Consider the following 14136-nt stretch of genomic DNA (forward strand, 5'->3'; position numbering starts at 1 on the left):
ATGTATACATTTAGCTGCCCTGTCTGTAGGAGCACAGGTGAAACTTGAGACGGGAACCTTGGTGGAGAAAAAAAAAACTCTTGTCATTTTGTTCATAGGTTGCGAAAACCACAAGCTCTTTCTTTAAAAAACATCTCTTAATAGTTCTGGTAATCTTCTAAAGTATTGTTTTTGGTGTTTGACTGTTGTGAAAAATTATTTTTCCCCTTACAACATTCTTCTGTTTTTACCTTCTTGTCTCGCTTAGATGTTTTGCACCATCAAATAGGTTTTAGTATCAGACAAATGTAACCTCAGTAATTAAATAAAAACATAATTTTTTAAAAATGAAATGTTTGTGTTTTTAAGGGAAAAATTCCCAACCAACCTGATGCTGCCCGAAAAAGCTACTTTACCCCTAAACCCACTAACTGCTGGTTGTACCAACTTTGACAGAAACAATTGTCGTCAAGCAATTTTGATTGCTGCCTGTGAGTCTTTTAAATTGATTTGGTGTTTTATTTCAGCCACATTAAACCGTTTTAGACCAAAGCACAATATCTCTGTTGGATTTAGGTCCAGACATGGACTAGACCTCTCCAGAACCCTCATTTACAATGTTGTTTTAGTCATTCTGATGTAGACTTGCTGGTGTTTTTTTTTTAAATCATTGACTTGCTGCACCACTTAAGTGAGCTTGAGCTTAATGTTACAAATTGATGTTTGGGTATTCTCCTTCATGAGCAGAATTCATGTTTCTTTCAATCCCAGGCCATCACTCTACCACCGCTGTGTTTGACTGCAGATGTGATTTGTTCTGAAATGTTTTGTTGCTTTAAGACCAGATGTAAATATTTAGTTTTTCTCTTGCAAGTTCACAGGATATTTCCCCTAAAAGTCTTGAACATCTACGTGTTGTTTCTGGCGAATGGGAGATGGCTACTTGTGTTCAGCTGTCCTTTTGGCCTTGAAACCCATGTATGCCATGTTTTCCCACGTCTCTTTGTTATTGTCAGATCATAAATACTAAACCCAAGTGAGGCATGTAGTTCTTTAGATGCAGTTCTGGAGTCTTTGTGGCTCCCTGGATGTGTGGTTGATGCTCTTTTGGGAGTAGTGTTTGTAGGCGACCTCTCCTGGGAAGGTTCACAACAGTTCAGTGTTTTTTCCACTTTTGGATAATGGCTTTCATTGTGGTTCACTGGCGTTGAAAAGCCTTAGAAATGGCTTTCTAATACTTACCAGAATGATAGATGTCAGTGACCCTTTCTCATCTATTCTTGATTTTCTTTAGATCTGTGTCTAAATAGCATGTTGCGTTTTAGATCTTTGGGCCAACCTCATGTTGTCAGACAGGTTCTCTCAGGCCTCGGAGTGGATAGTAAAAAAAAAGTCATAGTTAATTTCTTATTTTACGATTTAACAAGTGGGATGATTACTTTTTCGCATAGTGCGAGGTAAATTTGTTTTGCTTTATTCCCTTAATAGATGGAATCACCACTCTGTTTTTTTATGAACTCACTTTGTCTTTGATATTAAAATTAGTTCAATAATCTAAGTTAGTTAAGTGAAAAGGCTGTTATTTTTAAATTAGTTATCAAAGTAAATACATCTCTTGGATTCAGTGTCAAGTCAAAGTTTCTGGGACATCTCCACAGCCAATAGTGTATTCAGACTGTTGTCTGTTTTAGTCTTTTGAGCGAAGCTGTGTGGTAAGGTGACACCTCATATCCCTCTGTAAGAGCCTCAGTCCGTCTCAGAGGGCCGCGCTGTCGTTTGAAACATTAGATCAAACGTGATGAAAAGCTCCTGCTTTCCAGATGCTGCTTCTTCTTCTTCTTCTGTATCTACACCTTCTAGTGTCATGAAGCGTCCTCGCCGTCTGTCCAACGTCCACTCAGGCTGTAAACGGCTGACGGCAACAAGGCGAGAAGCAGCTGGACACCCAGCGAGCCTGAAACTTTGCCATGGATATCTTTTACATGGCAACAATTCCCCTCATTGTTGTTCCCGTAGATGGGATTCCCCCTAGCAACAAGCGCAGGAAAATGTGCATCAGCATCTTTTATGTCCTGTCTGAAAACACATAGGGCTGCAGTGTGATGTGCATTTGCTTCTGTGCATGTTAGTGACGATAGTCGCAGCTAGGAGAGGAAACAGAGCAACTCCACCTACTTTAACTTCCATGACTGGAAGGACACAAAGAAAACCTTTGACGGGGTAAAGGTCTTAGTGACTGAGCTGGGCTGGAATGTAGAGCACTAAACCACAACAGTCTAAGCTGCTCTGAACGAGGGTACAAGTGTCCAGTGCTTATTCCCTGCACTATGGGGATTATGTGTTTGACCAGGTTGTTGTTTTTCACACGGCTGGACTCATGTAGCTAGTTAAGCTCCGTTTAGAAGGTCTTCATGCGATGGGACATCTGCCACAACCTAGTGACTTCACATGTGTCTCCCAGAGCATCTTAATAACAAACCTCATTGTTTTTTTTTATGTGATTGAGCTACTGAAAGTAGTTCATAATATATGGTGTCCATGTGCTTTCTTGTTTGTTTTTTTTTTTTTTACATTTCAGTTGAGTTTAAGACCTGAATAGTGTGGCATGCATACCTCCACTAAGTTTTCCTTTTTTATGTTTTTTGCTTCAACTAGGGGATGAATCTACTAGCTTTCCACAGCTATAGACTAAAGTTTCTTTTTTTTAAACCATTTTTTATTTTTTCATTTTCTTTGGACCAAAGACAAAATTTAATAAAACAAAGACAATACAAAGAAACATACAACACTAGTGAGAACAGCTATCACCAAATACATCAAGATAAATGTACAGACTCTTTAAAAGCCATTACTATTAGATTTTATGCAGTCTGAAAGTATGATCTTAAAAGTGCTCATTATTCACACAAATAAATTCAATTTCTAATAAGAAAATATTTAGATAAAAGGCTTCTCAATTATCATTAAATATATCTCATAAAAACAAGTGAACATTACATGTTGCCGAACATGTAATGTTCGGCAATTCTCTGTGAAGTAGCTAAGAAACTTTTGATTTCATCGACGTACATATTCTCAATTAAATTTAGGTCTGGACTTTGACTAGGCCACCTTAAAATGTTAATATGCTTGATCCAAACCATTGCATCATAGCTCTGCCTAGATGTTTGGGGGGTTTGTCTTGCAGAAAGGTGAACCTCCGGTCTCAAGTATGTGGCAAGTTCCAGAATTACCTTTTATTCATTTCCATTAACTCTGACCAGAGTTCTTCTTTCTGATTAAGAAAAGCAGTATTATCCCGACAGCATGCTGCTGCCACTACCCTGTGTTTGATGTGCAGTATTAGCACACTTTCTGTTGGGATGTGAAATCGGCTGCGCTGCTCTGAGAAACAGATTTGTTTGTATTGCCATGCGCTGGGCAACAGCAGTTTGTGTTGCTGAGCAAAGTGGAACGCAGAGTCCATCTTAATGTGGAGCTGCAGCCATAATTGTCAAGCTGCTCCTGACTGAAGGTGGGGAAATGTGTTGAATGGACAATTATTGCACATGCACACAAATCTGGACTTCATGAGAAAGTGTCAAAAAGAAAGCAATTACAGCAAACATGTGGTAGAAGCAGCTCTGATCAGATTAAACCAAAATCCTAATTTACGACTTCCAAAACTTAACTTGCAAGAGAAAGCTAATGTAGTGCAATACTAAGCTCACCGCTGGAATTAGTGGGAAATCCTGCTGGGTGATGCAAAAATAAACAACACCTAGAGAAAAAATGGAAGGGAAGAAACAAGGGAGAGAACATTGTGGTGTGCTACTGTGATCTAGAGACGATGTTCGCGTTAAGGAGCTCTGTTTCCACATTCACCGGCTACTTCCTGTTCAGCTGTCGGATGTCTGCAGCTTCTCCAGAGTCATTTCTTGGCTCCTTCCCTTATTGATGGGTTCCTTGCCTTGCCTGTCAGTTTAGATTAATGGCCATGTCTTTGTAGATTTGCAGCTATGTGATACTCTGTCTGGTTTCAGATAATGGATTGAACAGACCTCAGTGAGATGCATACAGCTTGGGCTATTGTTTTACAACCAAACCCTGGATTAAGGCTGAGTTAGAAATGCCTGTAGCCACCGTTACGTTGCTTTTTTTTGTTCACTATTTTAGCACCATTTGCTGCTAAAGATGTGTATTTCTGCCCAGTCAGGACTCATCTATCACTTCTATTATCAATAGGCTCAAACTTCAAATTAGATGGAGATTACTGAACCTGACACTCCAAAATGGCAGTTCCCACGCTAATAAGTGACATCGCGGCGGTTGCCTCCATCTTGCATTCATGGAGGCAACCACCATGAGGTAGAAGAGCTGGAAAAAGCTAACAATGCCAGTGTGGTAGGTGTCAAGGAAGTGCTACCATGTAGAGTAGACAGATAAGGATATAAATAGAACAAGAGATCAGATGAACTTCTTCATGTGTGGAAAGGAAAATGTTATGATCAATCAGAACATCAAATGTCACTCCAGACCAAGCGAGAAACAGATTATTCTGTTGTAGTTTGTTCCACTGGGAAATTTGAGGATGCTAATGTTATCTTGAGATAGACCACACACTAACGTAAAGCTCACCAATTCGAGTGGACACACACAGTCTGAGTGTGCTGCTCTACCACTTCTTCAAACTTTCTAGATTGTGGCGCATAAAACCAAAGCATCTGATGCTTAAGACTTCAGCGTTTAAGAATCTGCTTCCCAATTGGTCAAAGATTCCCAGCGACAGTATGAAGGCGGTTCATTTAGATAGCTACTCAAAGCACAATTGTAGGTTGCGAAAAGTATTTTGTCCAAAGTGAATTGCTGTGAAAAATATGGAACCAAGGCCACTGATAAAATCTACAAATTCCAATATTAATCCCAGATTACTGGAACCCCTCTGCCATGTAGGAAAAGTCACTTGAATCTGACACGTTCCTTCACAAAATCTGCATTCAGTCAGAATTCTGAGATTAATGTCAGAAAATAATTTTAAAATAAATTTATCATTCTTTTTTCTCCTCAGCGGCTCTAAACCTGTAGAAAAAGAATTAGCCTTCTTCAAGATTTCTTTTATATCTTGACTGAAAATGTATGGTTCACATAATCAAACAAAAGTTAGTGTGAGACAACTTTGTATTTAATGAGTTTTTTCAATGTAAAGCCAATAAATACAAACAACTGTTCAGAAACCATCAAAATGTACATTGCCGTGGAGGATGTAAGAGTTGTTTTAATTCAGCCACAAGTGTGACTGGGTTGTTTAAGACTATTGCAAAGCATCTTCATTGGATAAATGTCCAGACTTTGACTAGACCACACCACAACCTTAATTTCTTGTTTTTTTTCTTTACCTCCTTTGTGAGTCGTCTTTGGGAAGGTTCATCATGTTTTCTTTGTGTAGTTCATGACCCTCACTGTAGTTCACTGAAGTCTCACAACTGTAGAAATTGTTGTGTGATCTTCTCCGTTACAATAAGTATCAGATACGTTTTTTCTTAGTTGATGATTTGCTAGTTGATGCCAGACAGGAAGTAGGCTCCATTGGAGTGACTTTATAGAACTTGCAAAAAACCAACCCTGGATTTGGCAAAAAAAAAAAAAAAAATCATCATAATTTGAAAACTGCCTTCTGTACTTATTAAGAATATATGGTTCTTCTATACTGGAAACTTTTAAATGTGATTAAAAAACAAATGCATAAAGAAGCCTTCGTGGGGCAAATACTTTTTCGCAGCGCTGTTGATGCTTTAAGCCAAGTGGAAACTCACTCCAGTGCCGGTGATCCATGCCATCTGCACTGTCCCACTCCACATATGTGCGTGGTGCTATAAATGTGTCCCGTAAACAAACAGTTTGGCACGCTTTGCAGCTACTTGAGCAGTTTTTCTCGGTTTCATAATTCAATCATCTCCTCAGCTCTTGCTGTCAAGGATCAATAATGTCTGGTGGATTTCTGGAGACCATCTATATCTTGTCTCCGCGCATGTCAGCAGCCTGTTCTATACAGTGGGAGAGGGAGAGAATTGAGAGATTATAGTCCTGCCTGCATCTCTCAATCTAGGTCACAGAACATCAGGGGGCAACAAGCCTAGCTCATTTAGCCTGTGAGTCACATTAGGCTGAAACTGCTGCTGGGGATCTCTGCCTCTCACACACCCACCAACAATAACTGCTTCCTGTCAGGTTTTCTTTTTACCCCCCGCTGATGTGTTGCATGAGCTCGTCTCTTTATAAGAAAAAGTTATATGATCAGGCTGTTGGTTTAGAGTTCGAAACCCACCATGCGTTAGTCAGCTCTTTGACCTGTCTGATAATCTTGATCTTGCAGAAAATATTTTAAATTTAATCCACACAGATCTAGTTGAAATTAGATTAGTTTTCTGGAAAGGAAGTTACTTGAAGGTTATTGAGACCAGTCAGCACTAGAAGTGAGAATGGGTGGAAAGATCTTTGCCTTTAGTCTGAGGTTTCCTAAAGGCTACCAACTAGACGAACACAATACGTCCAAGTTACAATCGTCCCTGTGACTGAAATGTGTGTTGCAGTGAATATGTGGCAGACTTAATATATTTTAGTTTCCATGAATACCTAGGGTTGCACTGTTTGCCAAATAAGATCTTTAAAACGTCTGACCTGCTGATTTCCTAAGGGTTTTTGCTTTTACTCTTTCACTTTTAGACAGTTCAATTGTACCGATTTTGATACTGATTCTTTTAAAATTTTTGTCTGAAATGTCGCTAACTACATGATTCCCCGCTGACGAAAGACAACACAAACAATCTCCGCATATTTGCTGTAAAATATCTTGAGAATCCCCAAGACTTTTAGGGAAATATTCTGATTCGACTGAAGTGGAACCTGTTGGAAGGTGTGCCATCCCGTTACATCCGGCATAAAACTAACACAATAAAAACAGCATCATGCCAATAATCTAACATCAGAGTGCTACTGTGACAACCTGGGATTTAGGAGGAGGATGAGTTGATGTAACCAATGAAACCATCGGTTCTCTAGCATAAAGGAGAATATCAAGCCATCAGTTTTTGACCTGAAATTTAAGGGCCCTCGAATTATGCAGCAACAGAACAATCCAAAGCACACCAGAAAATCCACCAGAAAAAAATTTGTTCTGGAATGGCCTGAAGTCTGGGCTTAAGTACAAATGACTGTGGTGTGACCTTAAACAAACCTTACAATGTGGCTGCATTAATACCAATTTGTGATGAAGAGGAAGTCATAATCCCTCTGCAGCAATGTTGAAGACTGATTGAAAATAGTTTTTTGACCAAACATTTTACATTTGAAATATAATGTTATCGTGATAAAGGAACAGTCAAACATTCGTTGTAATGCCACTTACTAAAAACGTGAGGTGGTCAAAAATATAATCAGAAGTCCTGCAAGAATAAAATCATTTATGCTTATGTTTTTAAAGTAGATTATTTATGGAAGGAAAAATCTGAAGATATCGTCTTCCTTTCTTAAAACCCATCGAATAACACTGACTGTGTGTGCATACAGAGTGAGTTGCACTACTTTTAGATGGATTTGTTTTTTGCGTGTGCAAACTCCATTGACAGGTCCCGGGAAAAAACAGATTTCAGTCGTTAAGTGTTTCAGAGCAACAGCCCTCTGGTTTTCTGCCTTCCAGCCTGGACTCGACCAAACATGATGAAAGAAAAAGTTGTGGCACTGATCATGTCACCGTAAAACATAATAGCTTCCTTTTTTTAATATTAAGCCTTTAATTCGGCCGGGAACACAGACAAACACTATTAAAAATGAAGCTCTGTTCTGAAACGACTGAATAATTTAGAGGAGACTCTGGTGCACACCTTCACAGAGAGCTGCCCAGTCAGCTGGGGAGCTGAATCCTGAATCATCTTGCTTTCATGTTCGCAGGGAGCCTCACATGGGCTTTAAACTGTTGTACCTTTTAGGCTGCTTTTTACGCCGTCCCATTATCTTTATTACAACTCTATGATTCATTATTTGGCTTTGGCTGGTAAAAATGGCAAAAGCTAAAAGAAATAATTCAAGGGAGTTGGTGGTTATGGCATAGAGAGCAGTAAATGGTTCATAGGTCAGTGTGTGTTCACTCAATTATTTAATAGAAGGACTCAACCTGCAATGCAGACCAGTGAGTGCTCTGTCATTTAATCTAGGTTCCTTCTTGTGTACATGCTACTTTCTCCTTTATGATAAACCGGCCTGTAAATCCTGTTTCTGTATGGGATGCAACTGTGATGCACTCATAGACTGATTCATTTTACTTCCATGAGAGAACATAGAAAGCAGCAGGACTGTGGATTACTACTGGAAATGCAGCAGGTGTCAGTTTTGGCATAATTTTAAGACTTCTGACTAAGTTGTGCCCTTTCCATAAACCATTCCAGATTAAAATAACCGTATGCTGCAGCCAAAAAACTGCCCCAAGCTGTAAAAGCTGTTACACATGAAACGTGAGAACTGTTTCCTTCAGACAGTCAGACAATACATTGAGGAGATTCTCATCCAGCCATAAACTCAGGATAGATGTGACTATTTGGATGGCATACCCTGAGATTATAACCTGTTCAAGTAAAACTGTTGGCAAAAACTAAACCAAACTGAACTGTAGTTGTAGATACTTCAAGTAATTATGTTTATATTGTGTTTTTGCTCTTCTCTTTGCAAAGTAAAACAGATATACCAATCTGATATTAGTTGATTAATATGTCAAGCTGTTTTCTCAAGTAGCTAGCCTGTTATCTACTGCTGTACAACATATTCTCATAATTTGTAAGCTGCAGTTCCTTAAACAGTATTGCCTTATTAAGAGTGATCGGCTTTGCTGTTTTCTTTTTGTCAGGAAATATTTCTGAATCAGCTCAATTAATTGTCTTTGTGAGTCTCATATGCTTAAATTTTTTAGTGGTATCAAGGCTGCAGCATGAGAAGCCAGTCTGTGCTTTTTTTTTTTTTTTTACATGTGGTAATTGCTCCTTGCTTGCCAGCTGAACCTCAGTAGAGTAAAACGATGTTTTCAGGACACTGAAGGACCACCAACTGACCTGAAACGACTCCACAAAAACAGCAACATTACCTGGATATGCTCCTATTAAAAAAAATTTAAAAAATCTAAACCTTATAAGAAAAATCCTTAAACAAATGGCAATTTTTTTTAAATCACCCACTTTCAGGATGTTTCTCAGATATTTTTCTGTTTATCTGTTGTATTCATTCTTCTTGTCAAAGCACAAAAAAAGAGTCTGAATGTTGAAGGAGGTGTTCAAATAAACTGGACTGCAGACTGTTCATCAGACTGTCTCTAACTGGATCATCTCTGTCCAGTTTTCCGGTTTCTGCTCGTGTCTGGTATTGCCTCACTCATGAAACTAGACTTGCTTCTGGTTTCAAACCACTAGAGCTGTTCATCTTCAGCTCTCTGAGGTGTTTAGACAGTAAATAAGGTTGGATATAGAATATAATGCTCACGGTGGCAGCAGCTCTGTTACATTAGCTCTGATTTAATCATTTTGTCGACTTTTGTTCATAATTCTTTTGGTTAAGGTATTGCTTGTTATTCCCTCTGGTTTTGAATGCTATGCTGCTAGAAGGTTTTTGCTTTTACTTTTTTTACTTTTAGACAGTTCAGTTGTTATGATGTGTAACCGTGGCAACTGGAACTTTAAACTATCTCTTCTATTCTCCTGGTCACATCTACGACTCTAACTTCCCCCTGACCGCTTTCCTAATCTTAAAAGAGAAGCAGGAAAAGCAAATGAGGAGGATCAGCAGTGCTTGTCCACCACTGATTGTCATCCAGGGCATGTTACTGTGGAATATCATCTGTGTTGCCTTGAAATTGAGCTGTTAGCATGTTATGACTGTCATGAAAGCTTCATACAACAACAGTCGTCAGTCAAAAGCTTATTCAGATTTGTGTAAAAAAACTTCCTGCCCACAGCATCACCATCCACAATGACTCTTTTGAAGATACTTGGATGACAACATTTCATTTGCCCTTGGGACAAATAAAATATTTTTGAATTGAAATATTGAGTAACAGTCTATGTAGCAGCAGATGCCAGTAAATGCTAAAGTGTGCATCAGATATGTCGGTCCCTGCTTCTTCCTGCTTTTTTATCACAAAGAGAAAACTTTGCATCCACCAAGCAGGACGGGGACATCAAATACTTACCTGCACTTTTATCTTTTATCTTTGTGACCCTTGATATTACTGCTTCTGGGCCTCTCGGGACTGTGTGTGTGTGTGTGTGTGTTGATGTCATCAGTCCCATCAGGGATGAGTTTAATGAATGTGTGGAGGAAAACATGATTCTCTTTGTTGCCCATGTTGGCCACACCCAGCTTCCTATTCCACAGGAGGAAAATGATTGGAGACCGTTTTCACCCTGCTGGACTTGTAATACTAGTTTTGGTCTGAACCGACAGAAGTACAGATGTGTCTTCTTTCAGTAATATAATCCACTGTGACAGAATATACACAGAGGTCTCATTATACGTGAGATAATTGTGTTTTCTTTTGGTGTGTCTCTGCAGCTCCAACCTTCTAAAACAGGAAAAAAAATGCATGTTGAAATTACTAACAGCTTTACAAATGTCTCTTCAAATATAACCTGTCGGGAGCAATCTTATCAAAGAGAACAGCTGTGTGATCTGTGGAAAACATTTTATTGCAAGAAACTATTTTGTGTGCTTATAGTGGAAGAAAATGGTTGCAGGGTTTAATTTGAGTTCGCTCACAGCTTCTTTGAGTAGCTGCATAAGCCTAATTGTCAGTCACACAGCGTATTAGTGTTGACATACTTGTGGTCTTGTACCAACATGCACAAGTTCACGAGCACAGGCGCAAGAAAGAGCAAGAGAACCCTCTGAACTGCTCCACATTGCAATCATACACTAGCATACAGGTAATGTAAAAAAAATGCAAAAACATTTGTGTGCTGCCAGTAAATAAGAAATATGGCGATAAATACGGTTTCTCTGATTTCCTCTTTATAGGTATATATTTGAGTAAAATGAACATTGTTCTTTTATTCTATGAACTACTGACAACATGTCTCCAAAATTCCAAGCAAAAATTTATTATTTATTTGCAGAAAATGAGAAATGGTCAAAATAACAAAAAAGATGCATTGCTTTCAAATAATGCAAAGAAAACAAGTTTAGATTCATTTAGAAACAACAATACTGATGTTTTAACTCAGGAAGAGTTCAGAAATCACTATTTGGTGGAAGAACCAGGAGGTTTTCAATGGGGTTCAGTGCAGTGGACTCTTCAGTTTTTCCAGAGCTGTATATTGTGTTATGTAAAAAATTAACTGCATGCTCATAACGGCCCCTACAATACCTGATAATACTCATAGTTATTGCTCGAATCATCAGGATTGTCCTAAATATTACAGTGAATCTACAGGAAAATGGTTTTGAGCAGCGAAGAACCCATTTCATTTAAATTGTTCTGATTTAAAACCCAAACATTGTTGCCGTTTAAACGGTAAATGGACTCCACTTGGATAGTGCTTTATCAAGTCCAAGGACTCCGCAATGACAAAGTGACTGAGACAGATGGGTTGGGGGTTAATGGGCAGCCCCCCTGTTACAGGACAAACCTCTTCCACCTGAGCCACTGCTGCCCCTTAAAAACATGCAGAGTAATTACCATATTCTTGATACTCATGCAGGATATGTGTGTCCGGTTACTGGTGCCTGTACGTGATGAGTTGGATTAGGTAAGAACAAAAACGAAGCCTCTGGGAGGTCTCAGATGTTTATTCTGCAGATAAAACCGCGCCAGCTCTTTGGACCTCAGGACCCTCGCTTTGCTGAATAAACAACAATCCTGTTGAAAATTACCGACTTGAACTCAAACAACAAAGGCAGGAGGGGCACGGTGCCAGCTCCTATCACTGGCTCTTGATGGTCAGCACACAGCATCTCAAAGATTGGACCAGACTTTATAGATTTAAAGTCATATTCTATATAGTTTGTTTGATTTTTAACAAGTAGGTGTTGACATAAATTTAGGTTGTTTTCTTGCGAGGCCAATTGAGTGTAATGTGATGGGGGTGGGAAGCAGAGAGAGAGAGAGAGAGAGAAAGAGAATGAAGATGTGCAGCCAATTACTATTCAGCCTGAGAGGCCATGGGGCAGAAGGAGAGCGAGCAGCCGAGCTGCAGCTCAAATATTCCCGACAACAGAAAGTTGGAGAGCTTTCGGGCCGGAGAGGATGGACGACTTTGATGTTTTGCATCGTTCTTGCTGTCCAACCAGGACGAGCTGCGGCTGTCTCGTGCAAAGGTCGAATGAAACCATTTGATCTTGGCGTCCGGCGCTGGGACAGACATGACTGAGTCGCTGTGGGAAAGTGTGGTAACAAGTGAGGCCCTTTTCTCCCCTTATGGTGCAGCTGTGGTTTGACCCCTGGTAACCTGCCAATTGGGAGCATACAAGTACTGGTTCATATCTGTGTTTGTGTGATGCACATTTTGCAAATGCAAATATTTAAGATGGTGATTATTATCCACCAGTTTCTCCAATTTCCCCTCCCCCCAACATATCCGGTGATGGTTAATAGTTTAACTCTCTCGTCTCTAACTGCTGGAAAATGATCCAGATGGAGGAGCGATTACTTTGGGTTTCAGTTAATGCACGCTGACCCCTCCCCCATCCCAGTCTCCATCTCTTCCTCTCTCTCTGTGTTTCGGCAGAGAAATTGCCTGTTCACATAAGCTAAAAATAAATCATGTGACTGAGCGCAGCCAACTGTACTGTTCATGCATTACTTATGGAAGTGTTTGCCTTTCTTCCGTATTTCTTCCTCAAAAAAAGAAGCTCCCCTGCCTCTCAGTTGGTATTTTTGTCGGAGCGAGCTCCCGGGCGATGTCCTTACAAACATGAGCTTTCTTGCTTATTCCCACTGTCTGTGGTTTTTCCGCTGCCATGTGCCAAATATTTAAGCAAGGCCATCTTATCTGCGACGATAAACCACTGAGATAAAGCCACAGAACTCGTAAATAACACAAATCTTTCAAAAACAAACATCTGACCCCGGTAACCTAACCTCAGTTTTTACTTTCCAGCATGTAAAATTACTTGAGCAAAATATGCAAAAATAAATAAAAGTGCTGATTTTACTCACAACAGTAAGACCAGTTGAATTTTGCACATGTATTATTAATGTGTCAATAATCCATCAATATTTTCCCAGAAGTGTCACTGTGATCATTGTTCTTAGACGACCTTCCATGTTTATGTTTTTCGCAGTTTTAACTTATCAGCCTCAGAGCTCTTCCAGATGCATGTAGCTGCCTTGCTCCATGCATTTCTTCCAGCACCAGAACCTCCAGAACCAAACTGGAGTCTCTGACCTGGATTCATCCTTTCCAGCTGCTGTCCCAAAAGATCCGGGACTCAGAAACGTCATACATTACACAAACATTTTATGCAAAAGATGCTTTTTTAGACTCAATTGTCTCAAAAAAGGTGAAAATAATAATAAGTGATGAATTTGGATTCAGTGTTTTTCAGGAACCTTTATCGTCACTGCTAGCTCCGTGTCTAATGAAAACACTAATGATTAGCACTGAATGCTAATCAAAATATGACTAGCTGATTAAAACAATCATATTGTACACAAAGTGATGCAGGATGCCTGTTTATCTCTGTAAGGTGCAGAAAACTTTTTAATTGGTCCAAGTTTTAATAATTGTTGAGCAAAGCTCAGCGTTTCAGAAACCAAGTTTAGAATTTGTTAACCGAAAGTTAACAGGTTTCACCTTATTGAAACTAGGATTATATTCAGTTCACCCAGGAACAAATAGGAATGGATGATCTATCCCTGATGGTTTTTTCTGGAAAAGTGGGGATAGGCTCCACAGATTGATTTCTTGTACATGTGAAAATCTGAATCGGCTTTACCCACATGAAAGATTAGCATCGAGTCTGCACGGCCCCAGTCACGGCTTTGCTTGCCTGCTTCCTGGTTAAAGTTAAAGTCAGGGCAATGAATTAGTATCAGCCCACCTCTGTCTGCTCACTTTCTCCTTATTGCCACCATTTCCTATTCTGTGCTCTCGTCATCTTCTTTTCATCTTCCACCTTCTCATCCGCTGTCGTCACTTCTCT

The 14136-nt window shown here is 39.5% G+C and overlaps 1 protein-coding gene across 2 annotated transcripts in view; it reads left to right on the forward strand.

Annotated features, from left to right (window-relative positions):
• dip2bb (disco-interacting protein 2 homolog Bb) overlaps positions 1 to 14136 on the forward strand; it is a 43571-nt gene that overhangs the window by 1030 nt on the left and 28405 nt on the right. The window lies entirely within an intron of this gene.

This window comes from Xiphophorus couchianus, chromosome 20 (assembly GCF_001444195.1).
Source record: "Xiphophorus couchianus chromosome 20, X_couchianus-1.0, whole genome shotgun sequence".
Classification (NCBI taxonomy): domain Eukaryota; kingdom Metazoa; phylum Chordata; class Actinopteri; order Cyprinodontiformes; family Poeciliidae; genus Xiphophorus; species Xiphophorus couchianus.